We start from the raw sequence: 26,471 nt of genomic DNA, 5'->3' as shown, positions 1-26,471 counted from the left end.
ATTTGTATGTGCCAATCTCCAAACCTTCAAATGAAATTCTGTTCTGTATGCTCGAGAAGCTCATGTTTCAACTAGGGATGTCTGTATCTTCCATGCTAGGTGGGTTATTCTCAAGGGGAGTGGACTCCGCTCCTCATTCACGAGAAAATGGCTGGTAACTGGGATGCCCAGTCCCATGATCAAAAAGATCAATGCAATTCGAAATAATTAAACAAAACTCCCCCAGGGCTGTTGCTAGTTGGACGCACTCGTTGTTTCGAGCAAGCCATGGATTGATGCTTGTTGGTGGTGGGGGAGTATAAACTTTAACATTCTGTTTGGGAACCGCCTATAATGTATGTAGCATGGAAGATATCGAGATCTCATAGTTGTTGCGTTGACAGTGAAAGTATACCGCTCAAAATGTTATTCATCTCTATTTTAAAATCGAGCTCTGGCACCTCTACAAATCCCTGCTTCCCTCTACGAAGGGCCTATCTATTTACTTCCATGTTGAGTCATCACCTTCTTATTAAAAAGCACCCGCTGGAGAGCACCTCTGTCATTTGCATGCATTACTATTATTTCATATTGGGTATGACTTGACTGGATCTCTTATGTTTAGTCAGTCCTTGATCTTTAAAGGTGCTCTGCATTTATGTTTTGTGGTCTTAGAAAGGGCTAGCGAGATACCATCTTGTTATATCATATTGTGATTGTTTTGAGAAAGTGTTGTCATCCGAGATTTATTATTATTGCTCGCTAGTTGATTACGCCATTGATATGAGTAAACATGAGACCTAAGTGTTATTGTGAATATGGTTAGTTCATAATCTTTGCTGAAAACTTGAATGTTGGCTTTACATATTTACAACAACAAGAGCAAACAGAGTTTGTAAAAGTTTTTATTTATCACTTTCAGTTTATCAGCTGAATTGCTTGAGGACAAGCAAAGGTTTAAGCTTGGGGGAGTTGATATGTCTCCAACATATCTACTTTTCCAAACAGTTTTGTACTTTAACTTGCATGATTTGAATGAAACTAACCCGGACTGACGCTGTTTTTAGCAGAACTGCCATGGTGTTATTTTTGTGCAGAAAACAAAAGTTCTCGGAATGACCTGAAAATCCACGGAGATTACTTTTGGAAAATAGAAAAAAATACTGGCAAAAGAATCAAGGCCAGTGGGCCCACACCCTGTCCACGAGGGTGGGGGCGTGCCCCCTGATGAAGTCATGTACCTAGGGTAGGGTCATAGACCTGACCTAAGTACCCTTCCCAAGGACACCTTGAGAAGAAACTGCCTTCCAGTCGACCAAGAGGGACTACACTCGACAGATTCGAAGGACTCGACCATGAAGACTCACTCGACCACCAGGAGATCAAGAGCCACTCTGCATCCAAACGGTCTGTAATTAAGTAGTCTTTATGGCATTTAGGACACTTTATGTAAGGCGTTACCAGTAACGCCTAGCCTTAATGTACTTTAAACCCTGCATAACTGAGGGCCGGAGGGGTCTGGCAGACACTATATAAGCCACCCCCCTCCTTAGTGTAAAGGGTTCGCACCCTTGTAACCCATACACTCATAATCCAGTCGAGCGCCTCCGGGCTCCGAGACGTAGGGCTGTTACTTCCTCCGAGAAGGGCCCGAACTCGTACATCCCTTGTGTTTACAACTGCTCCATAGCTAGGATCTTGCCTCTCCATACCTACCCCCCATTCTACTGTCAGACTTAGAACCACGACAGTTGGTGCCCACCGTGGGGCAGGTGTCTTAGCGATTTCTGGAGAAGTTGCAATTGTTCCTATTGCCTTTATCATGGTTTCTGGTGGAGTTTTGGTCCAGGGTCGCGAGATCCGTCTCGGCGCGCTCGCCTTCATCGCCGATGACTCCGCTTGGCTCCAGGAGGCTCCGCTCGACATTGACGCGCTCCCCGTCCGCGGGGCGACGCATTTTCGGGCGTGTGTCCGCGGCGTTCTGCTGCGGCAGCCGTCGACTCCTTATCGGTCGACTCCCCTATCGTCCTCCCTCTCAGTCTCCCGCTAGTGCAAGCGCTCTGGTCGGTCGAGGCTCCAGTGGTGGGTAAGGCATGCGGTGGCCCGCCAGTCGGCCACCACCCAAGTCGCGGCAATCGAGCCCGACGAATCTCTCTACGGCCTGTTCGATCTATCGACTGGCCCCGTAGAGACCGCATCCGAGTGCGACAGCAGCGATCCGGCGGCAGAGGTCTTGATGGTCAACGGGCCTCGTAGCCCTCCCAGCTTCCCCCGCGACGATAGGGTAGACGGTGGAGGCGACCCCGCTCAAGTCCATGAGGAATATCAACCCGAGCCACTTAACTCCCTGCAAAGGGAAGAACTTCGCCGCAGGAACATGGATGCCCTGCATACTCCTATAGCAGGAGAAACCCCCAAGGCTCGTGCCTTGGAGGAGGCGCGTTTGGCCAACTTGGCTAAATGCACTCATCTGGAGAATCTCCAGCGAGCACTCGACGAGCACGCGCGGCAACGAGTACCCGACTCCAGTCGACGTCAACTCTTCCCGCAGCCGACTCAGGTATATCGAACCCCGATTCAGAATTTAGCAGCTGCAACCCGTATAGCAGAGTCGATTCAGCCCTCTCAGTCGGAGGCTAGCAGAGGCTTGATGCAGATTAGAGATTTGCTCCGGGCAGCAGGAGATCAGAATTCAGCCGTGTCGCAGTCACGCAACAGGATTCACAGTCGATCCGTCGCTGCGAATACGGTTCAGACGGCTCACAGCCCTAGATCGCCTCCACGGCGTGAAGGACGCGAGAATCGACGGGACCAATATGGTGACCGATACGATCGTGATGATAGGCGTCGAGTGCCCACTCCTCCCCTGAGGGGTGGGTCCTACGCTCATCGGCAGCAAGATGACAGGCGCCAGCTCAGTGTGGGACGAAGAGCTCCGGTCGACCCCAGGGAGCCAGGCTTTGACGCGCGATCCATCATCGTGCAAGGCTTGGTCGATCGGAACAGAGCTCATCGAGGTGGCCACGACAGAGATGCGCCCACTAGCAGCCGAGTGCATGTTTCTGGTCCGGAATGTTTCAGCAGGGCTATCCGAGCCGCGGTGATTCCCCCCAACTTCAGGTTGGCGACTGGAGTCAGCAAGTTCACCGGTGAGTCTAAGCCTGAAACTTAGCTTGAAGACTACCGAGTGGCGGTGCAGATTGGTGGTGGAAATGATGAAGTGGCTATGAAGCATTTGCCACTCATGTTGGAAGGTTCGGCCAAGGCATGGTTGAATCAGTTAACTCCTAGCAGCATTTACACTTGGGAAGATCTTTCCCGAGTGTTCGTCAGAACATTCGAGGGAACTTGCAAGCGTCCAGATGGATTGACAGAGCTGCAAGTTTGTGTGCAGAAGTCGAATGAGACCTTAAGAGAGTATATTCAAAGATGGGTCACTTTGCATCATACCGTGGAGAACGTGTCTGATCATCAGGCAGTATGCGCCTTCAAGAACAGAGAATTGAGTTTGAAGTTTGGTCGGACCGGAGATATGACCCTGAGTCGGATGATGGAAATTGCTACTAAGTACGCCAACGGCGAAGAAGAGGACCGACTCCAGAGCGGCAAGTACAAGCCTAGTCAGTCGGAGAAAGGGAACTCCAGTCGGAAGCAGAAGTGGAAAGCCAAACCAGCGGCTCCTTTAGAGGCTCTGGCCGTGACTCAAGGCAAGTTCAAAGGAAAACCCAAAGGATCCTGGAACCCCAAAAAGGTGAAGGATAAAGAAGGAAATGACGTGATGGGTCTACCGTGCCACATCCACACGAAGAAAGACGAAGAGGGTAATTTCATTTACCCGAAGCATACCACTCGCCAGTGCCGGCTCCTGATCCAGCAGTTCCAAGGTAAACAGCCCAAGGACAAGGAAAAGGAGTCGGACAAAGCCGAAGACAAGGAGGACAGTGAGGGAGGATATCCTCATGTTAACTCCACTATGATGATCTTTGCGGATGTGGAAAGCAAGAGCCGACTGAAGGTTATCAATCGTGAGGTGAACATGGTCGCATCGGAGACACCCAGTTATCTGAGATGGTCCCAAACTCCCATTACATTCGACCAGTTTGATCACCCGACTCGTATAGCCACCCCTGGGAGGCAAGATTTGGTGGTCGACCCGGTCGTCGAAGGCACTCGACTGAAAAAGGTGCTAATGGATGGTGGTAGTGGACTAAATTTATTATATGCGGACACGCTGAAAGGAATGGGCATTCCGATGTCCCGACTAACCACCAGCAACACGAGTTTTCATGGAGTCATACCTGGGAAGAAAGTTGAGTCACTCGGTCAGATAGCTCTGGACGTGGTGTTCGGTGACCCGAAGCATTTCTGCAAAGAGAAGCTGACATTTGAAGTCGTGGATTTTCAGAGCGCTTACCACGCTATTTTGGGGAGACCAGCTTACGCACAGTTCATGGCTCGACCATGTTACGTGTACCTAAAACTGAAGATGCCCGGCCCCAAAGGTGTGATCACTATCACTGGTGATCGGAAAAAAGCAGAAGAGTGTTTCCGGAAAGGCTCGAAAATTGCCGACTCCCAGGTGACAACAGTCGAGCTAGAGGAATATAAGAAAAATGCAGATCCGAGCGATTTGTTGCAGGCTAAGAAGCCTTCCATAGAATCAGCGTTTCAGTCGTCCGGTGAGACAAAGCCTGTTCACATTCACCCGACCGACCCCAATGCGGCTCCGACCCATATTTCCACAACACTCGACCGTAAATAGGAAGAAGCGCTCATCCAGTTCCTCCGTGAGAACTGGGACATCTTTGCATGGAAGCCAGCTGACATGCCGGGTGTTCCCAGGGGACTGGCTGAGCATCGCCTTAGAGTCGACTCAGCAGCAAAACCAGTCAAAGAACATCTTCGACGGTCCGTCGTCCAGAAGAGAGAAGCCATTGGCGAGGAGGTGGCTCGACTATTGGCAGCAGGATTTATCCGAGAGATATACCACTCCGAGTGGCTCGCCAATGTCGTCATGGTTCCCAAGAAGGACAAGTCACTCCGCATGTGCATTGATTTCAAACACATCAATCGGGCCTGCCCGAAAGATCATTTTCCTCTCCCTCGCATCGATCAAATTGTTGATTCGACTACGGATGCGAGAGATTGTCTTTTCTAGACACTTATTCCGGGTACCATCAGATCCGTCTGTACGGACCCGATGAGATAAAAACAGCTTTCATCACTCCATTCGGGTGCTTCTGCTATATCAGCATGCCATTCGGCCTCAAGAATGCCGGAGCCATGTTCATGCGGATGATTCAGAAGTGTTTGCTCACTCAAATCAGTCGGAATGTGGAAGCGTACATGGATGATATGGTGGTAAAGTCGCGAAAGGGTTCCGACCTGCTGACTGACCTTGCTGAAACATTTGCCAACCTCAGGAGGTATGATATCAAGCTCAATCCATCAAAGTGCACATTCGGAGTTCCTGGTGGCAAGTTACTCGCTTTTCTCGTTTCCGAATGAGGAATCGACGCTAACCCGGAAAAAATCGGCACTATACTCCGAATGAAATGCCCCGTGCGGGTGCACGATGTCCAGAAGCTTACTGGATGCTTGGCCGCATTAAGTCGATTCATCTCACGACTCGGTGAAAAGGCATTGCCTCTTTACCGACTGATGAAGAAGGCAGACAAGTTCGAGTGGACTTCAGAAGCTGATGCAGCGTTTGCCGAGCTAAAAGCTCTTCTCTCCACCCAGCCGGTGCTTGCTGCTCCAATCAGCAAAGAGCCTCTGTTGCTTTATATTGCAGCCACAGGACAAGTCATCAGTACAGTACTTATAGTCGAACGGGAAGAAGAAGGGAAAGCCTTCAAGGTTCAGCGCCCAGTGTACTATCTGTCTGAAGTTTTGACTCCATCAAAGCAAAGATATCCTCATTATCAGAAGCTTGTGTATGGGATCTACATGACCACGAAGAAGGTTGCTCATTATTTCTCTGATCATTCCATTATAGTCGTCAGCGACGCTCCACTTTCAGAGATTCTGCACAACAGAGATGCAACTGGTCGAGTGGCGAAATGGGCGATTGAAGTGCTTCCCCTTGATATCAAGTTTGAGGCAAAGAAAGCCATTAAGTCCCAAGCAAAAGCAGATTTCCTTGACGAGTGGATTGAACAACAGCAACCGACTCAAGTTCACTCGGAGCATTGGACCATGTTCTTTGATGGCTCTAAGATGTTAAATGGTTCCGGTGCTGGGGTTGTCCTGGTTTCCCCCAGAGGAGATAAGCTCAGATATGTGCTCCAGATTCACTTTGATTCCTCCAACAATGAGGCAGAATACGAGGCCCTTTTGTATGGGTTGCGCATGGCCATTTCACTCGGCGTCCATGGCCTTATGGTTTATGGCGACTCAGATTTAGTGGTCAACCAAGTGATGAAGGAGTGGGACGTTAGAAGCCCAGCCATGACTAGATACTGCAATGCAGTGAGGAAGCTGGAAAAGAAGTTTGAGGGGTTAGAGCTCCATCATATACCCCGACTGAAAAATCAAGCGGCTGATGATTTGGCGAAGATAGGTTCCAAGAGAGAAGCCATTCCCAGCGATGTGTTCTTGGAGCATATTCATACTCCATCAGTCAAAGAAGATCCTTTTACCGAAGAAGCTCCGCAGCCCAAGAGTGCCACAGATCCGACTGAGGTCGAAGTCCCGGCAGTGGTCGACTTGGTCATGGAGGCTTTAGTGATCACTCCCGACTAGACAGTTCCGTACATCGCGTATATCCTGAGAAAAGAGCTCCCGGAGGACGAGGAAGAGGATCGACAGATCGTCCGTCGATCCAAAGCCTTTACTGTGATCAAAGGACAGCTATACAGAGAGAGCGCGACTGGAGTTTGTCAGAAGTGCATAACGCCAGAAGAAGGTCGAATAATCCTTGATGACATCCACTTGGGGACCTATGGCCATCATGCGTCCTCTCGGACCATCGTGGCCAAAGCATACCGAGCCGGATTTTATTGGCCAAGGGCGAATGAAATGGCAAAGGAAATAGTCGACAAGTGCGAAGGATGCCAATTTTACTCCAACATGTCACCCAGGCCTGCATTAGCTCTGAAGACCATTCCACTCGTCTGGCCCTTCGCAGTTTGGGGTTTGGATATGGTTGGTCCCTTGAGAATAGGACGAAGCGGTTTCACACATGTACTGGTAGCAGTCGACAAGTTCACCACATGGATCGAGGCTAAGCCCATTAAGAACCTTGACGCCGGTACTGCTGTCAGCTTCATCAGAGAACTGATATTCAGATATGGAGTCCCACACAGCATCATCACTGACAATGGATCAAACTTCGATTCGGAGGAATTCAGGGCGTTCTGCACATCTCAGGGCACACGAGTCGACTATGCTTGAGTCGCCCATCCCTAGTCGAATGGACAAGCGGAGCGGGCCAACGGCTTGATCCTCAAAGCGTTGAAACCCCGACTGATGCGTGACCTCAAGCATGCGGCTGGAGCATGGATCGATGAACTCCCCTCGGTGCTGTGGGGTCTAAGGACCACGCCTAACCGGTCGACTGGAAGAACTCCATTCTTCTTGGTCTATGGAGCCGAGGCGGTCTTACCGAGTGATCTACTCCACAACGCTCCTCGAGTTGAGCTCTACACTGAAGCTGAAGCAGAACAAGCGCGGCAGGATGCAGTCGACCTTCTAGAGGAAGAAAGGGAGATGGCTCTGATCCGATCAACCATCTACCAACAAGACTTGTGTCGCTTCCACGCCAAAAACGTGAAGAGTCGAGCCTTCCAGGAAGGAGATTTGGTTCTCCGAGTGGATCAGCAGAAACCACACAAGCTTGCTCCTTCTTGGGAAGGACCCTTCATCATCACCAAGGTTCTCCATAACAGAGCGTACCGTCTCTACAACGTCGAGCACAATATTGACGAGCCCCGAGCTTGGAACGCGGAGTTACTCCGCCCATTTTACACTTAAAGTTTTCACTCGGATGAGTTGTAATAAAAGTACTTCTGTAGTTCATGTTTTGCAAGATAATAGTGTCATAATTTCCCCAATGATTTTTGTCACTTTTATTTGTTCAGTAAAATTCCCCCTCAGTGGGTGGCTTAGCTGCGAATCCGTTTCGCCTAAGTTTGTAAAAAAAATCCTTACCGAGTGGCGAGCCAGCCTCCCACTCGGGGGCTTAGCTGCGGATCCGTTTCGCCTAAGTTTCAATAAAATCCTACCGAGTGGTGAGCCAGCCTCCCACTCGGGGGCTTAGCTGCGGATCCGTTTCGCCTAAGTTTTAATAAAATCCTTACCGAGTGGCAAGCCAGCCTCCCACTCGGGGGCTTAGCTGCAGTCCAAGTACTCGCCTAAGTTTCAATAAAATCCTACCGAGTGGTGAGCCAGCCTCCCACTCGGAGGCTTAGCTGCAGTCTAAGTACTCGCCTAAGTTCAAATTCAATGTGCGCTCGCAAGGAGGACGAGGTGCAGGTCGACTACGACCCTCTCCTCCGAGCTACGCCACAAGTACAACGTGCGGTCGCGAGGAGGACGAGGTGCAGGTCCACTGCGACCCTCTCCTCCGAGCTACGCCACAAGTACAACATGCGGTCGCAAGGAGGACGAGGTGCAGGTCGACTGCTACCCTCTCCTCCGAGCTACGCCACAAGTACAACGTGAAAATCCTACCGAGTGGAGAGCAGACCTCCCACTCGGGGGCTTAGCTGCAGCCCAGTGCTCGCCTAAGTTTTGAAAATCCTACCGAGTGGAGAGAAGACCTCCCACTCGGGGGCTTAGCTGCAGCCCAGTGCTCGCCTAAGTTTTGAAAATCCTACCGAGTGGAGAGCAGACCTCCCACTCGGGGGCTTAGCTGCAGCCCAGTGCTCGCCTAAGTTTTGAAAATCCTACCGAGTGGAGAGCAGACCTCCCACTCGGGGGCTTAGCTGCAGCCCAGTGCTCGCCTAAGTTTTGAAAATCCTACCGAGTGGAGAGCAGACCTCCCACTCGGGGACTTAGCTGCAGCCTAGTGCTTGCCTAAGTTTTTGAAAATCCTACCGAGTGGAGAGCAAACCTCCCACTCGAAGGCTTAGCTGCAGCCCAGTGCTCGCCTAAGTTTGAAAATCCTGCCAAGTGGAGAGCAAACCTCACACTCGGAGGCTTAGCTGCAGCCCAGTGCCTGCCTAAGTGAATTGGGGAACAAGTCGATTGCAATAAGCATCTCTCTTTAACCTGCAAAAGACATCTCAAACCAAATACAAGCATATTCAAACGTCGAATCCAAGTTCGAATAGATACCTAACGGAACCAAAAGTGCTCAGGCGCTAGGCCTGTTAAGGTTTGTCGGTTACAAAATCACTCGGCATACCGAGGCAAATTTAAAGTGTCGAGCTCAAGAAGTTTTTTACCCCTCCTGTGGAGGGCTGGAAGGTGCAACAAACTCGTCGAGGTCGATTCCATCAGCAATCTGAGTGGCAGCAGTGATGAAGGTCTCCATGAAGGACCAGAAATCGTGCTTCTTGGTGTTAGCCACCCGAAGAGCCGCCAACTTGTCTTCTCGTGCATCCTTGCAATGGACTCGGGCCAGAGATAGAGCAACATCTGCGTCCCACCTGGCAGAGGATTTCTTCCACTCCTGCACTCGACTTGGGACTGTGTTCAGTCGAGTCATCAGAGACTCGAGGTCATTCTGGAGCGTCTCCCTGGGCCAGAGCGTAGCGTCGATGCGGGAAGTGGCGACCTTCAGCCTTGCGAGATAATCAACGACGGCAGCAACACGAGATTCGAGCCGGAGCACGTTCATGGCGACTTCATCATTCACTGGAGAGTTGATGGGGTCCAGGTTAGGCTCCAGTCGACCAGTCTCCTCTTCAAAGTTTTGGCAAAATTCTGCAAGCACAACCACCGAGTCAAGACAACAGTCGAATGGAAAGATCACAGTTGAAATACCTGTTTTGGTGCAAAGATTACCTTCGAGCATGAGGAATAGTTTCTTGGTGAGTCCACCCAGATAAGCCTCCAGATCGTTCTTCTTCCCCACCAACTCACTGGCCTTGTCACTCAGAGCAATATTATCACTTTTCAGTCGACTGACCTCTTGGTTGGCGGCATCAAGAGCAGCTTTCAGATTGGTGTTTTCTTCTTCAAGCTTGGTGACCGAAGCCAACTTCTCGTCTGCTAGCTTGGTCTTCTCTAAAGTTGTTTTCTGCATTGCAGCCAACTCAAGGTCTTTCTTCTTCTGGGCCTCCTTCACTTTGCCTGCAAAGTTACAGCAAGGTCAGACTTTGAAACAAATGAGGGGCAAAGGCAGTCGTCGAAGCCTCACCAAACATACCTTTGGCTTCCTCCTTCGCCTTCGTTAAATTCTCCTGGGCCAGCTTCAGATCAAGCTCGAGCTGGATGTGTTTGTTTTCCAACTCTGTGTAGCGAGCCGCGAGGTCGCAGGATTTCTACGAAGAACCAATCGACAAAATGTCAAAGACAATTCACTTCCGAGTGACTAAGGAAAACTCATACGTTTCTAAGACTACGGTTGAATACAAATATTCGACCATAGTCTCGGGGACTACACCCAGTGGGTGCACTCAGCATGCCCCCACTAGTTCTATCAAGTCAAGAGTCGACCAGTCGACCAACGACAAAAAAAACAGGAGATGCTCTTCAGACTATAGTCCACTGCCAGCAGTCGACCACAGTCTTGGGGACTACACCCAGTGGGTGCACTCAGCATGCCCCCACCGGTTTGGGAAATCCATTCGACCTAGTCGAATGAAGGAAAAACTTAACTTATAAAGCCTATGGTCAACTGCCAGCAGTCCACCATAGCCTCGGGGACTACACCCAGTGGGTGCACTCAGCGTGCCCCCACTAACCCGGAATTCGACACACCCAGTGGGTGTAAGACAATTACTACGGATTTCAGAAAGAAGAATTTTCAGATATCATATCCTAACAGAACAGGCGATGACCGACTGACCTGAACGTTACTTTGAAGAGTGGAACTGGCGTCATAGGCTGCCTGGCTGGCTTCTCGGATGGCCTTCACTTGCTCCATCATGACTCCCGCCTGGCGTATCGCTTCTTTCGCAGCACTGGCTTGATCCTCTGGGACGTAGTGGGTCGAGAAAAGTGAAGGCTGTGCAGCACTCGACGATGTGGGGTGAGCACTCGTCAACGGCACCGCGAAAGATACGGTGGGCCGAGTGGTGTTCTCTCCCTCCGCGACCAATGTCTCGGGCGCCGGCACGTTCTGAGTCGCCTTGCCAGCAGACGTTTTCCTGCTCCTCCTTTGCTTTAGTGGTTCCTCATCGTCGTCGTCAGGAAGGGTAATAACGACATTAGACGGAGCTACAGAAAAGAATCAAAAATTAGAGACAAAAAGTCAATCGACTGAAGACAGAACGATGAAAGTCGTACCAGGTTTTGAAGTGGCAGCGTCTTCCATCTCATGATCGTCAGCCCTGGCCGAGGTATCAGAAGTAGCAGCGCTGCAGTTCCAGAAGTCAGTCGGATGATTCATAAGTCGACCAAGAATAAGTTCATGGGGAACAGAAAAACTCAAGTAGCATCATTACCCTGAGATAGTGGGGATCGCCATCTTCATCTTCGGCAAGACCTTGGCCGGCTTCGACGGTGCCACCCTGGATTGCTTCGGAGCTTTCTCGGTCGGCGCCGAAGAAGTGGTTCGAGGGCGCTTGGTCGACTGAACGACAGTTGCGACCCCCTTACCACGCTCGGTTGCAGGGTCATGGACGAGCTTCTAGCATCTTTCCGAGCGAGGCGGTGCAACTTCCTCCTCCTCCTCCTCTTCTTCCTCCCCATCAGAGTCGTCATCTTCATCATCAGCAGCAGTGTCCTAATCCCAGTCCTCTTGGCTTTTGCCCCCACTTCCTTCCTCCTCTTCAGTCGGCGTCTGTGCTCCATTGGGCATCGAGTATAGTTCGGTGGTGGCCTGACAGACAGCAAAATAAAGATCAATCGACCAATTTGCAGCAAAAGCAGAATAAGTATGGCAAGATTACAATTGGGGATAAAGTGGGCATACCGTGTCTGGAGTGTAAGAATGGTCGAGTGGCGGAATCCTCCTGGCTCCTTGAGGGTTGTCTTTATTCCCTACGATCACGGCCATCCACCTCTCCAGTGTGGCGTCGTCGACTACTTCTGGATGGACCTGAGTTTCATCCTCGGTTCCACAGTACAGCCACATACAATGGCCTCGGTACTGAAGTGGTTGGATGCGCCGCCTAAGGAAGACCTCCAGAAGGTCCATACCCGTCACTCCTTCCCGAACTAGCTGGACTACACGCTCCATCAACATCTTCACTTGGGCTTTCTCCTCGGGGAGCACCTTCAGAGAAGAGGGCTTGTTCACTCGGTCCATGGAAAACGGAGGTAGACCAGTCGACTGCCCCGGCGTCGACTCGTCTTGGCAGTAGAACCAAGTCGACTGCCACCCTCTGACCGACTCAGGAAGAGTCATGGCCGTAAAAGTACTCTTGCTCCTCATCTGAATCCCAAGACCCCCACACATCTGAATAACCTTAGTCCTATCGTCATCCGGACTCGCCTTTTTCACAGTCTATGAGCGGCAAGTGAATATGTGCTTAAAGAGACCCCAATGCGGTCGACAGCCCAGGAAGTTCTCGCACATGGACACGAAGGCAGCAAGGTAGGCGATGGAATTTTGATTGAAATGGTGAAGTTGCGCCCCAAAGAAATTCAAGAAACCACGGAAGGAAACACTCGGAGGCAAGGAGAATCCACGGTCGACATGAGTAGCTACAAGGACGCACTCACCCTCCTGCGGCTGTGGTTGCCACTCGTTCCCCGGGAGCCTCGCTGCCCCATGAGGGATCAAGCCCTCATTGGCCATCTCAGTGAGATCCATCTCGGTGATGGTCGAGCGGATCCAATCCCCTTGTACCCAGCCATGCGGCAGGCGGGACCTGGACGAGGATCCGCCCCGACTGGGCGCTCGCCCTTTCGCCTTCCCCGTTGCCATTGCCTTCTTCGCGTGCTCCAAAGCCGCCATATTCTCCTTCACCATTGTTGCCGACGAAGCGCACGAGGAGTGGATGGGCAGGGGCGAGAACAGGCACGGCGGGCGGAGAGGGAGAGGGCAGGAGGAAGAATGGAGAGATATTGTTCAAAAACCCTCACCAGGCGCCTTTATAAGGGCACTTCTGAGTGGCTGACGAGTGGGCCCGGACGATCCTATCACATCCCGAAACAGTCGCGTGTACGCGATACGTGGCAAAAAAGGCGGCGCGGGAATCGAGGCGTCGATGCCCTATCCCATCCGAGCGCCGCGGTCCGCCCCGTTTCGCGCGCTTCCCAAAATTCGGATCCCACAAAATCCGCTAACAGCAGATCGATCTGTCAGACAGGAGATTCCCTGCGATCCGTTGCTCGGAAGTTTACTAAATTCAAAAATTCACTCGACGGGAGAAAAGAATGGATCAAGGCGACTGAAAGAAAAGTTGCTGTTATCATCAAAGAGATTATTGGTCCACGATGGTACATGTTCAGAACACAAAAGTGGGTCGGAAATATTATCAACTCCTTCCTCACTCAAACCTCGATCCATTCGGGGGCTAATGATGAAGTCATGTACCTAGGGTAGGGTCATAGACCTGACCTAAGTACCCTTCCCAAGGACACCTTCAGAAGAAACTGCCTTCCAGTCGACCAAGAGGGACTACACTCGACAGACTCGAAGGACTCGACCATGAAGACTCACTCGACCACCAGGAGATCAAGAGCCACTCTGCATCCAAACGGTCTGTAATTAAGTAGTCTTTATGGCATTTAGGACACTTTATGTAAGGCGTTACCAGTAACGCCTAGCCTTAATGTACTTTAAACCCTGCATAACTGAGGGCCGGAGGGGTCTGGCAGACACTATATAAGCCACCCCCCTCCTCAGTGTAAAGGGTTCGCACCCTTGTAACCCATACACTCATAATCCAGTCGACCGCCTCCGGGCTCCGAGACGTAGGGCTGTTACTTCCTCCGAGAAGGGCCTGAACTCGTACATCCCTTGTGTTTACAACTGCTCCATAGCTAGGATCTTGCCCCTCCATACCTACCCCCCATTCTACTGTCAGACTTAGAACCACGACACCCCCTCCCCCTGGGTGCGCCCCCTGCCTCGTGGGCCCCCTGGTGCTCCACCGACCTCAACTCCAACTCTATATATATTTGCTTTTGCGGAGAAAAAAATCAGAGAGAGAGTTTCATCGCGTTTTACGATACGGAGCCGCCGCCAAGCCCTAATCTCTCTCGGGAGGGCTGATCTGGAGTCCGTTCGGGGATCCGGAGAGGGGGATTCGTCGCCATCGTCATCATCAACCATCCTCCATCACCAATTTCATGATGCTCACCGCCGTGTGTGAGTAATTCCATCGTAGGCTTGCTGGACGGTGATGGGTTGGATGAGATTTACCATGTAATGAAGTTAGTTTTGTTAGCGTTTGATCCCTAGTATCCACTATGTTCTGAGAATGATGCTACTATGACTTTGCTATGCTTAATCCTTGTCACTAGGGCCCGAGTGCCATGATTTCACATCTGAACCTATTATGTTTTCATGAATATATGTGAGTTCTTGATCCTATCTTGCAAGTCTATAGTCACCTATTATGTGTTATGATCCGACAACCCCGAAGTGACAATAATCGTGATACTTCTCGGTGATGACCGTAGTTTGAGGAGTTCATGTATTCACTAAGTGCTAATGCTTTGGTCCGGTACTCTATTAAAAGGAGGCCTTAATATCCCTTAGTTTCCACTAGGACCCCGCTGCCATGGGAGGGTAGGACAAAATATGTCATGCAAGTTCTTTTCCATAAGCGCGTATGACTATATTCGGAATGCATCCCTACATTACATTGATGAACTGGAGCTAGTTCTGTGTCACCCTATGTTATAACTATTACATGAGGAATCACATCCGACATAATTATCCCTCACTGATCCAATGCCTACGGGCTTTTCACATATTGTGCTTTGCTTATTTAATTTACCGTTGCTACTGTTACAACTACTACAAAACTGCTATCATTACTTTTGCCACTGTTACCATTATTATCATATTACTTTGCTACTAAATACTTTGCTGAAGATACTAAGTTATCCAGGTGTAGTTGAATTGACAACTCAACTTCTAATACTTGAGAATATTCTTTGGCTCCCCTTGTGTCAAATCAATAAATTTGGGTTGAATACTCTACCCTCGAAAACGGTCGCGATCCCCTATACTTGTGGGTTATCACTTGCCCCCTTTGCACCAAAGAGGAAACGAGGACACTGCGCAGGCTAGCGCCCGCCTGGTCTTGATCGTCATGGCTTGCGTCATGAGCACCTCGCGAGGTATCCCTCGCCTTGATCTCTCCGCCTCCTCGTGAGCCTGCCTGGTGAGGCCGCCCCTGATGAGGCCTTGTGTCGTCTGTCTCGTGAGGCTTGGCCCCTCGCGAGGGTCTTGAACTTGGGTTGAAGAAGACGGGCCGTACTGGGCCGCTGGTGAGCCACGCTGCAGGCCGCATGCATGCAAATCTGGGGACCCCCGTTCCCAGAATGATGACAGAAACCACCTATTTAGTCATGTTACGTGCCAGCATGCATGCTATCGGGCCGACCACCGATTCAGCGTGGATGGCCAGGTTTGTTACCAACCCATCACAACACCATTGATCCCAAATCTTTGGAGTCTGCTCCTTGCATTAAAATGGGAATGTGGTGGTTGTAGCACCCCGGATCAGAGCAACCGGTTTACCTTGCATTGCCAGCCCAGAGAACAAGTCTTCTGGCAACACACAACAACATGGTACAGAAATCAACTGCTTTTATTGATGCTAGCAGGAACATAGGTCTGATATTACATCCAGTTGCGAGGCCAAGCAGCACACACGGTGCGGCTGAACAATATGTACATTATTTAATGCACATGAAGGGGCCTCGATCACATAAACTACACGGCAGCGGAACGACGACGACGTGGAACTCCATAGCACAGGGACACCGATGTGGACACGATCTAGACGCGGGAAGCTCTTCGATCCGATACGATTTACCTGAAATCTGGCATGACACGCTAGGTCAGTACATTGAATGTACTTGCAAGATCACAACAAACATAAGCATAATGGCAAACAATATCATGACAATTATTCAGATTAATGCAATGCAATTCATGCTACTGATGTGGTGAAATCAACTGGTGCGCCGAGTCCCTCGGACTCTCTTACCCGATGGGTTACCTCGTAACCAAACGGTGATTGTCGTGGAATAGTCACGGCAGATGTCCTAGTGTGAGGACTTAGTCGTGGAGCCACTGCAACTAGGTTAGCTTAAAGGGGTTAAACGGGACAAAGGACACATGAGTTTATCCTGGTTCGGCCCCTTGCGGTGAAGGTAAAGGCCTAATCCAGTTTGAGGTGGTATTGCTTATGTCTCAGTTACCAGGGAGCGAATCCGCTTGACCTAGCTTTCGATCTCTTGTTTTCTTGCCCTGAACCACCGCCAGGTCGTCCCTTTATATATACAGGTTGACGCCCAGCGGCTCACGAGTCCCGGCTGGCTCATAGACAACGTGTCCGGCTCGGTGACTAAATATACCTGCCTTACAATACAAGTCATATACATATAGTGGTTTACTCCTACAGGCCTTAAGTCGCCCTTGCGCCTTGGGCCCTTGCCTGTGAACCGCCATCTTAGTATCCTCATGGGCTTCGTATGGATGAACCGCCATAGGTATAACCTGGCCCCTCCTGGGCGGGTCATACCTAATAGTCATATCCCCAACATTTAGGCCCCAGGTTGATTTGAACTTGTTCATGTCAATCTTCAACACTCAGAAACAATCTTCCCTTCTTCATTTGCGTGAGAACTCATAACCCGCATCATCTCCTGCGATTGCGGTAACCTGCCATGATGTCATCTGCCGTTTAATTCTACACAATATCCAACATATCTTAACGGATCTTTGTCTTTAATGACCTTTCCGAAAATCAAGGTGTCCGAACCGCTGGATAATCATGTTTTGGCCTCCTCATTTTTCGCGCCTACCTGTTCACCCTTCTCCTTATAAATAGGGTCAGACAACCTCCTTTCATTCTCTCCCCCCCTTTCCTTCTCGTCTTCCTCCTCCTCTCGCGACTCATATGCCGCTTCGAGCTCCGTCGCCGCTGCAAGCTCACCGTCTTCCTCGTCCTTGGCGCTGCATCGACCTGAACGGGACAAGAGAAACTGCAGCGCCTCCTCATTGCTCCTTGGATCCAATAAGCCCCTTATCCTCTCCACCGTAGATCTCCATTAGGGTTTCTGTAGTTCTTCGAGTTCTTCGTCGTTCTTCATCGTTCTTCACTGTACTTCTAGTTAGCTCTTATTTTAGATCCAAATATATCCCTTAGGACGCGCAGAACCTGTTTCCACTCCCTCTGTTTATCTCAAAACTTGCTTTACAGATGCAAAACATCTCGCCCTTGTGCTAGTTCTCCTGCTGCTGTGATATTTAGGTTTAGAACTTATTGCATTTTCTAAACTGCCATAGATCCGAAATTATAGCTTCAGTCTATGAAATCGGTTTGTTCCTCACTTAGCGAAATTTTTCCTTCTGGAGAGATATTAACTGCCAATATTGTCATGGCAGCTTACCTCACCAGTTATAACTAGTCATATGTCATTAGGCCCATTTTAAGCCGCTGTGCTGAATATGTACTGTAGTGTTTTACCTCCGGCTTAATGAATCAACTTAAACTGGCAAAATTATTCTTTCTGTTAGGCTTCTTTCTTCATAATGCCTCCGAAGACATCCACTTCATGTAACTGGGTTCCCTCCATTGTCACTGAGAACACACTTAAGGACTTTGTGAAAACTGGCTATTTACCAGAAAAGACTGTCATGCATTATCGTGCCCCTGATCCAGAAGAAGAAAAACCTCAGCCAAAGGATGGTGAAGTCATTGTTTTTACTGATCACATGAACCGGGGCTTCTCACCGCCCGGTTCTAAATTTTTCTGAGATGTTCTGCACTTCTTTGAACTTCATCCTCAAGACATCGGACCCAATTTCGTGTCAAATATCCACAATTTTCAAGTCTTCTGCAAAGTATACCTTCAAGAAGAGCCCAGTGTTGAATTGTTTAGGGAATGTTTTTATTTGGACCACCAAAATGAGTTTATGAATGGACCCATCTTGGAACTTGGCGGAATCTCAATTCAACGAAGAAGAGATGCCATCTTTCCTTATGCTTGCTTGCCGAGTCACCCTAAAGATTGGAACCAAACATGGTTTTATTGCCAAGATACTTCTCCGGCTGACGAGAATCCACTGTCGGGTAACCGTTCCCAGCGTCTTGACTCAAAACACAATCTTCCTGAGAAGCTTACCGTGCCGATTTTAATCTCCTCGAGGAAGCTTTTCCACTTGGGTTTCCCATTCAATTTCATGCAACAATATGAAAAAGTGAATGTCTTCTTCTCTACTTGATGGTACAAAGCCGCAGTAAAAGCTGCATGGGTTTGAACTCCGATGCCGCTTTGGTCCCGGCCAACAACTTGTTTGAGTTAATGGACAAATTTGCTCACGGAATCTTGGATGAGTGACCATCTATGTTGGACAAAGCACGAGTCACGGTTGCTAGCAATTGGGTGTGGCTTCACGTAATGTTTTTTCTCATGCTATAGTTTGAGAATTTTTCCAATATTTCTTGCATTTTTTGCTTAGTTCCACATATCGGATCCATGCTAGTGTTACATCATCTTTCACACAACAAAACATCTTTAAATTATGTGAATGCTGGACCTCTTGGCTTCACTATCTTCTTCTTTTAGTGTGTGACGTTTTCCACTTCAAACACCGAGGAATTGGTATCTTCCATGGTAAATTGCAAAGACTCTTGACCATCATTTATCATGTTATGCAATATTTGTTCCTACAATATGCATCGCAATTTAACTATCGTCCTACAACATTGATGTGGTGGTATGTGCAAAAAAACAATTTACGAATGCAAGCGTGAATGGGGCAAAGATTGCACTTGCTCTTGGTCAGGCATTCCATCGAACAATGTGTGGGCACGCCCGGAGCCTACATAGCCTGATGTCACCCGATGCCTTTGGAGCTGTGGCGAGTCGGCCATCATGGACGCATCGGGGGCGGCTTGCGAAAATCTCAAATCTAGGATGCCCGTACACTGGGAGGGCGGAACGGAGTCGGGCACCACCGACAAGTTGTTTTTTCCCACGGCTACAACCTTCGGATTGGTCTGTGTCGCACCAAAGTCCATGTCCTCAGCACCGGGCACAAAGGTCATCTTAGGACCGGGCACCTCTGCAGTTACCTTCGCCGCCACCTCACGCTCGCGCTGCCTCCGGCGATGGTCCTTCCGGGCAAGGTTCTCCACTTTGCAAGGAACCATCAGGCTGGGGAGCACGACCAATTCCACCGAGGCATCATCCGTGCCCATGGTGCCAGACATGGTTGTCGATGATGACATCAGCAGCGGCGGATGAGGACAGCGAGCAAGGGAGGAGGTGGGTTGTGATGCAGAGACAGGAAATGTAGGATGGAGGTAGGAGGATATCGGTCGAAGTGGAGGACTAGCCAATTTTGAGAGTATTTGGGATGGGTCGGGCTTGTCAGAGCCGACACAGTGGGCGCGTCCAGGCGTCCCCATATCCGCCCCATGCATGGGCCGGGTATGGTGAGTGTCGGTCATTCTGGGCGTTTGGGCCGGATTTGTAAGGTCTGGTTGGGTGCGGTTTTCGCGTCCGGTCAGTGATCTTTATGGTCATATTACCTTTTAAACCTTGTCTTTCTTCTTCTCAACTAATGAGATATTGAGATGAGGCAAATATGTTGCCTCATGTTTCAAATTTTTTTCTTCTAAAGATGGCACCTGTGCATGCTACGGATAGTACATTGGAAGGAGTATACGTTTGCTGCGTGCACATGAACAACATGGTTAGGTTGCAAAATAAGCTCTTGGTACCTTCCTAATGACCAATCAGTTGGCAACCTGCAGCCTGCTTATATGGTTGACAAGATCGCTGACTGTATGTACGCACAAGATCATGTATACAATATAAGTTACACGGAACAACCTGAGAAACGTATGTGAAATTATGTTGTCAATGCTAACATGCCAACACCACTTCTCCTTTGTCATTTGTCACCAAGTCGGTTTGCATCATGTCATTTGAATGATATATATGTTTTTCTGAAAGCTGTTGAAAGAAACTATGGTGCATAATAAAATGAAACTCCTCCCTCATCTAATGCAGCCCCATGGACGGATGCTTGCAATAGAAGTTCCAATGCTACTCCTACTCCACTACATATCGAACTCATGGCCACCAGTATTTCGTTACATCAAACGAAGCCTAGATCCATAAGTAAGTAAACACAAAATACATGGAAAGTGTTCCCGGCAAAAGATATATATATAAATATATGTGCATAGAAAAATAACACGATCTAGATCCTGCAGTTTCATCAACTGACCATCCCACCGCCCCGCTGAACACCACTATATACATCGAAGACGGAGAAAACAACCGTGAAATCTGTCACCACAAACGGAAATAAGTACGAGGGAATGACCCGAGGAGGCGAGGCACTCCGAAGCGGCCATAGGCTAATGTTCTTGTTGCCCTTGCCCATGTGGAGTGACACGGGCGGCCGAAGCGTAGGCAGCAGCGCGATCCTTACACCACCTTGTCAGCCGGCACACAAGAGAACCAAGATATACATGAAACAGCAAGAATCTGCAGGGGAAACATAGATACAGTTAGCCACCCGCAAAATAATAATAACAGATACTACAATTAGCGTACATAATCAAGATTTAGAAAAGCTGGAGCAATTCAAGCAGCCGTATTAAAATATACCCGTAAAAACTAACGGTGGGGTTTGTATTAAAATATACCCGTAAAAACTAATTAACAATGTTCATTAAATTGACTTATATGTACAGAAAGCCCAAATCTAAATTATTGTCGACTAGCTGTACTAGTATACGATTTATACATAGATAGAATCCTCTAGCACCAGCTCGAAGGCGCTCAAAACTCTGTGGGGCGGAAGCGGAACAAGATCGAGCTAGTGCGCCAACAAATTGCATGAACTGATTGCTTCCATTTGATCGTAGCGGAATTAAGTGTGAGGAAAGAAAACTCACAACGCCACGAGCACGCCGACAACGAGTACCAGAATAATGATGATAAGTGCCACAACTCTTTGACGCTTGGGATCTGCCGGAATCAGCACGGCGTCTATGAGGTAGACGGCGAGATGGTCGTCGTCGACGACCGTCTTGGTGATCCTGGTCTTGTTACGTGACGACGGCGGCCACGAAGAAAGCATCAGCCTGCCTCTGTGGTGACGGATGGTGAGCATATCCTCCCCATCAAGCGTCGAGAACTCCCCGTGGACCCAGGTCACCCAGCTGAGCAGCTCCTCAGAGCAGGGGCGGAGCCAGAAAATTTAGTCATTGGGTTCACTTGTTAACTCATGAGGATTTGATACGAATTAGTTAAGCATAAAAGCTATTTTACACCATCTTACAACACCCAAAATAACAAAACAAATAGAAATATGATAGTACCTACTACATATTTTGCTATGTTAATAGTTGAAGAGTATAAGACATACCAGTTGGGTGAAATTCTAAAACCACTTGTTTAGATACTATAAATAAATTAGTACCCAAATAACTTCATAGCTCCTCATCTTTCTGAAAACAGTAAACACAGGACAAGTTAGTTTGACAAGTTTAATATAAGTACCATCAAGCCAAAAAAGAAGAAGTAAAGTTGCTCATATTTTAGAGTGTCTCCTTTTTATTTGTCTCATTATCTTAAAAAGACCAAACACTGGATCATTACGAATGGTAGAAAACATATATTTCTTCCCATAGCAAATTAGACAATCATTTATAAACCGTTCACCCATTTTGTTGCACCGCTTTTCTTTGGCATCATTAAATCGCCGTTGAGTATCTTCAAATTTCTCTCTGTGGATAATCAAACTTAGCCAGTGGTTTCTAATTCCCACAGTTAAATATTTGCGTGTAATCTCAACTTGCTCCTGGCGTTTACTTGTGTATTATGAAATTCTCTGCCAATCCGTTGGATCATTAGGCAACTGATCCAAATTAATTCCTCCAATGTGTGAGAAGACTAATTGCAATGACATATTTGATGAATTTTGCCTACATCTAACAGGTCATCTTAACATGTCTGCATCTTTGTCTTGATGTGGTGATCGATTCCTCTTTTAAGAATATTGTTCCATCATCTGGATCAATCAAAGTCCGTGATGTACATTAGCAAACTACAGCAGAAATATTGTCATGGTACTAGACTATTATGCTAGACAGAACTGCAATCTCACAAGTCTGTACCTTCAATTTGGAATTGAATTGACGGCTTGCCGCTGGGTTCTGATGATGGATGGATGGACGAACAGAAGAGACGAGAGGAGAGAGGCCAGAGGTGAATTGGCGAATTGAACGAGTAAAGGCGTGGCGGCGGCTGCGTAGGAATCGTATGTGTACAGTTCACGATTGAGAGACCTTTTTTTTTGAGGATCGATTGAGAGACCTGGGTAGCTGTGGGCACCGAGGCAATTTACTTATGGGCCTTTGGGCCGTTTTAGCCTATCCACCGAGGCAGTTCACGAGATTGATGGGGTCAGCCTAATCTTTTTACTGGGTTCAGGCGTACAAACTACCTGCCGATACGTACGTAGCTACCAAGTTTCGTTGGGTTCAACTACATCCAACCATACAACGGTGGCCCCGCCACTGCCTCAGAGTAAGCCATCGTCAGGCCGTGGTACAGGAGAACCGCGACCTGCTCGTCGGCGGTGAGGTTATGGAACCTCGGCATGAACGCCCCCACCGCCTCGTCCTCAGGGCAGAGGATTGTGAGCCCCAGATCGCTGCCGATCTGCTCACGGAACGCGTCGCCCACGCCGGCCGTCATGGCGACGAGGCCGGAGAAGGCGCGGCACCCGCCATCGGACAAGAGCATCGTCAAGCGTCCTCCGACGCCTCCGGTGGTTGCCCCTCGGCCCAAGCCTCCTCCGGCGCCTCGGGTGGTTGCCCCTGGCCCTGGGCGCAGGGGACGAGCAGGAGGAGAAGGATGCTGCAGGAGGCGAGTGCGGCTCCGGCGAGCGACGCCATTGTGCTTCTCCGGCCCCGAGAAGTGGGAACACTGAGGAGGATGGAGACGAGCAGGGGGAAAAGATGGTTTTTGGACGGCGGCCGGCCTTCAACTCCAGACCCAGTGCCTACCCTATCGCAGCTACCTCGATTCCAGTTCTCTTTCGGCACTCAAAAGATGGTGTTGGTGAGTGAATGCGCGTGGCTGGCTCTGCCTAGTATCACTGAAATGGTTGGCTTCGTCACTTTGCCACAGAGGATGTGTGTCTCTGATTGAGGAAATTGTACACCGATGGGTTTTACTTCGTGGGACTTTCCACGAAACTTCGTTCACGCTGAAATTTGACACGTCCTGGTATGTTTGCACACGTGAACTTGTTGCCAAAATTGACTTACAGTTGTGAATTTCGCTTTGACCAATGATATTTAGCGCCTCGTGTTAAGTTTTTTTCTTTTTGCGGGTGAAATAATGCATTACTCAATCACTAGGTCGGTACAATTGGAACGAGAGGAATGCGCGGGTGTTTCGTCAGAAGAGTGCTCCACCGACGGTGCTTCTCGCCAACATCAAGGAGGCCACGCTTTGGGTAACTATGGGTGCTAGAAAGTTGGGATACTTGATGACGGGAGAGTAGTTGGTCACTTTTTTCGGTTGTTACGGTGTTGTCTGTGTTGTAACACGACCATAAACTCTATTCCTCTTATTTATTGAATGAGGCAAATCTTTTGCCTTTCTTAAAAAAAAACAATGTTGGTACAATCAATCGCTGCAAACCCCAACGCGGAGGCCACGAACATAACCAAGTCATGGTTCTGCCTTCTAGACGAGCAAACTTAGCTAGACTATCACCAACCTTATTTTGACTATGATTGATATGAGTAATACAAGAATCATGAAGGGACATAAGGTAACGAATCTTCTTGATGAGCGAAGCGTAAATAGATCTATCCACGTCCTGAGCCTGTGTCAGCTTCACTGCAATGATGGAGTCCATCTCCTATGAGCAATTATATTCAACACCTCGTGTTAAGTTGATTGAAGCAGACATAACTTTTCGTGATTATATCACTTGTTACGTGTTGAGCAGGGCCACGTCAACGACCATCTTGCTCGGCTTGGCTTCTTCGTCGACGGCGCTCCTCTGGTAGCACATCACTGCCGTATCGGTCGTCGCCTTGACATTGTTGCCAACCAAGTCCACTCTCCCGTTCTTAGGCATGAGGCCCTTGAACGGCTGCCCCTCAGCTGAGAGGATGACAAGGAGAAGAATTGCGGCGGACTTGATGGCCCCGGCGAGCGGCATCGCGCTTCTCCCGCTCGTTCGCCGCCGCCTATTGTGATGGGTTGGTCACCGGATCTCGAGTTGAAAGCCGGCCAAAAAGCCTCTTTCCAACGGCTCTGAACTAGATACACGGCGCGCTTCACCCACTCAATCGTTGCCGTGTGTGCTATTTGTTTGTTTTCCGAAGCCGTATATCCGGCGCAGAGCAGAGGGGGAAAAGAGGGTTTTTGGTCGGCTTTCCAGTAGCCAACGGCCTGGACATAAATGGGCCTGGCACGACATGGCACATGGAGGCCCATTTATAATTACGTCGGAAAAATTTAGAAAAAGAACTCAAAAAATAATAATAAATGAGCCCAGGTGTCACAGCGGATAAATATTATGGTCTTGCTAAATCTCGGGTGCTTGAAATCTTTTGTGGCGTCAATCAATTTCACGCAACATGATGTCGAAGGTGGGGATGATGTGACATAGTTGCGTATGTCAACCCAGAAATCAGATACTACGAAGGTAGAGAACTTGTTGTGATAAGTCATATTTGAGTGTGGGAAATGAGGGGGTGGGCAGCCCTCTTTACAGTAAAAAATTTGGACTACAATTTTGAAATTCTGCATAAAAGGGACAAAACTGACCCTCACGGGCAAAACAAAACATGCCTAGACGGCCCGTGTGCCCCTCCCTTGCCTCGAATTCGAAGAATCCCGCACATGCCAGATGGATCGTCACAATACTAAACGGGTCATGTCAGGCCCAACGCACGGGTCTCGCCTAGGCGGACGAGCACGACAGACGTGTTCCGTGGGCCAGAAATTGAAAGATATCGGGTTCCGTCAAAACCCTTAAGGTTCGAACTCTGGGGTGCACACGAAGATCTTCTCCCTACCGAAACACGCCCAGAACCTCGCCGCAATTCTAAGCTAGCATGATGAACAACACAAGAGACACAAGGTTTATACTGGTTCGGGCCACTGTTGGGGTGTAATACCCTAATCAAGTGTGTGGTGTGGTGGATTGCCTCTTGGGCTGATGATGAACAGTATAGAGGAAGAACAGCCTCGCGAGGAGAGGTGTTCTTGTGGTGGTGTGCTTGGAGCGGAGTCGATCCGTCTCTATTGGCTCTAGATGAGATGCCTTCTACTGTGGTGGCTAGCCCTATTTATAGAGGCCCTGGTCCTCTTCCCAAATATTGAACAGGAAGGGAGCCAACAACGGCCATTTTGTAAGGGGATAGCCAGTACAAGCTATCCTGACTAAAGGTGGTCTTCGACTGTCAAAGGCACTGGTGATGACGCCGTCTTGGGCTCCATGGTGACCTCCGTCCTGCCGTCCTGCTAGTCTTGGTCTCGTTGCACTGATATGGAAACCTTTGATTGATGCCTCGGTACTCCACGCCTGCGCTTGCCCCCTTTGCACCAAAGAGTAAACAAGGACACTGCGCAGGTTGGCGCCCGCCTGGCGCCAGCCTGGTCTTGATCATCATGGCTTGCGTCATCAGCACCTCGTGAGGTACCCCTCGCCTTGATCTCTCCGCCTCCTCGTGAGCCTGCCTGGTGAGGCCGCCCCTGATGAGGCCTTGTGTCATTCGCCTCGCGAGGCATGGCCCCTCGCGAGGGTCTTGAACTTGGGTTGAAGAAGACGGGCCGTACTGGGCCGCTGGTGAGCCACGCTGCAGGCCGCAGGTAGGCAAGTCTGGGGACCCCCGTTCCCAGAACGCCGACAGTAGCCCCGGGCCCAAGGCGCGCTCGGACTTGGCTTAGCAGCGAAGCCAAAGGGCAAGTGCGGTGTGCTGCGGGCCCCAATAGCCTGCGGCCTTGGTTGCCGCGTGGCGGTTGATTGGACGCGGGCGTCTCCGCTTCCCCACGCTGCCTCTGCAACTGCCCGATTTGACGAGTCCCTGTTGCATGCAAAAAGAGTCATCATTACCTGTGATCGTGGGGGCCAACGATTGGCCTCCCTTGAGATATAAATGGGGAGGGGCGAAAGCCCCCGTTGCACATCTCCCCTCGCCCCGACTGCTTCTTCTCCCTCCTTGCCTCGGTTGCTTGCAGCATCGCACGGTGCC

General features: G+C 49.5%; 1 pseudogene; it reads right to left on the bottom strand.

The window, feature by feature from the left end:
- Nucleotides 1–20,364: 20,364 nt before the first annotated feature.
- Nucleotides 20,365–24,121, bottom strand: LOC123039158 (uncharacterized; annotated as a pseudogene).
- Nucleotides 24,122–26,471: the final 2,350 nt, after the last annotated feature.

Source organism: Triticum aestivum, chromosome 2B, assembly GCF_018294505.1.
Source record: "Triticum aestivum cultivar Chinese Spring chromosome 2B, IWGSC CS RefSeq v2.1, whole genome shotgun sequence".
NCBI classification, from domain to species: domain Eukaryota; kingdom Viridiplantae; phylum Streptophyta; class Magnoliopsida; order Poales; family Poaceae; genus Triticum; species Triticum aestivum.
This window is presented reverse-complemented; position numbering and strand designations above follow the sequence as displayed.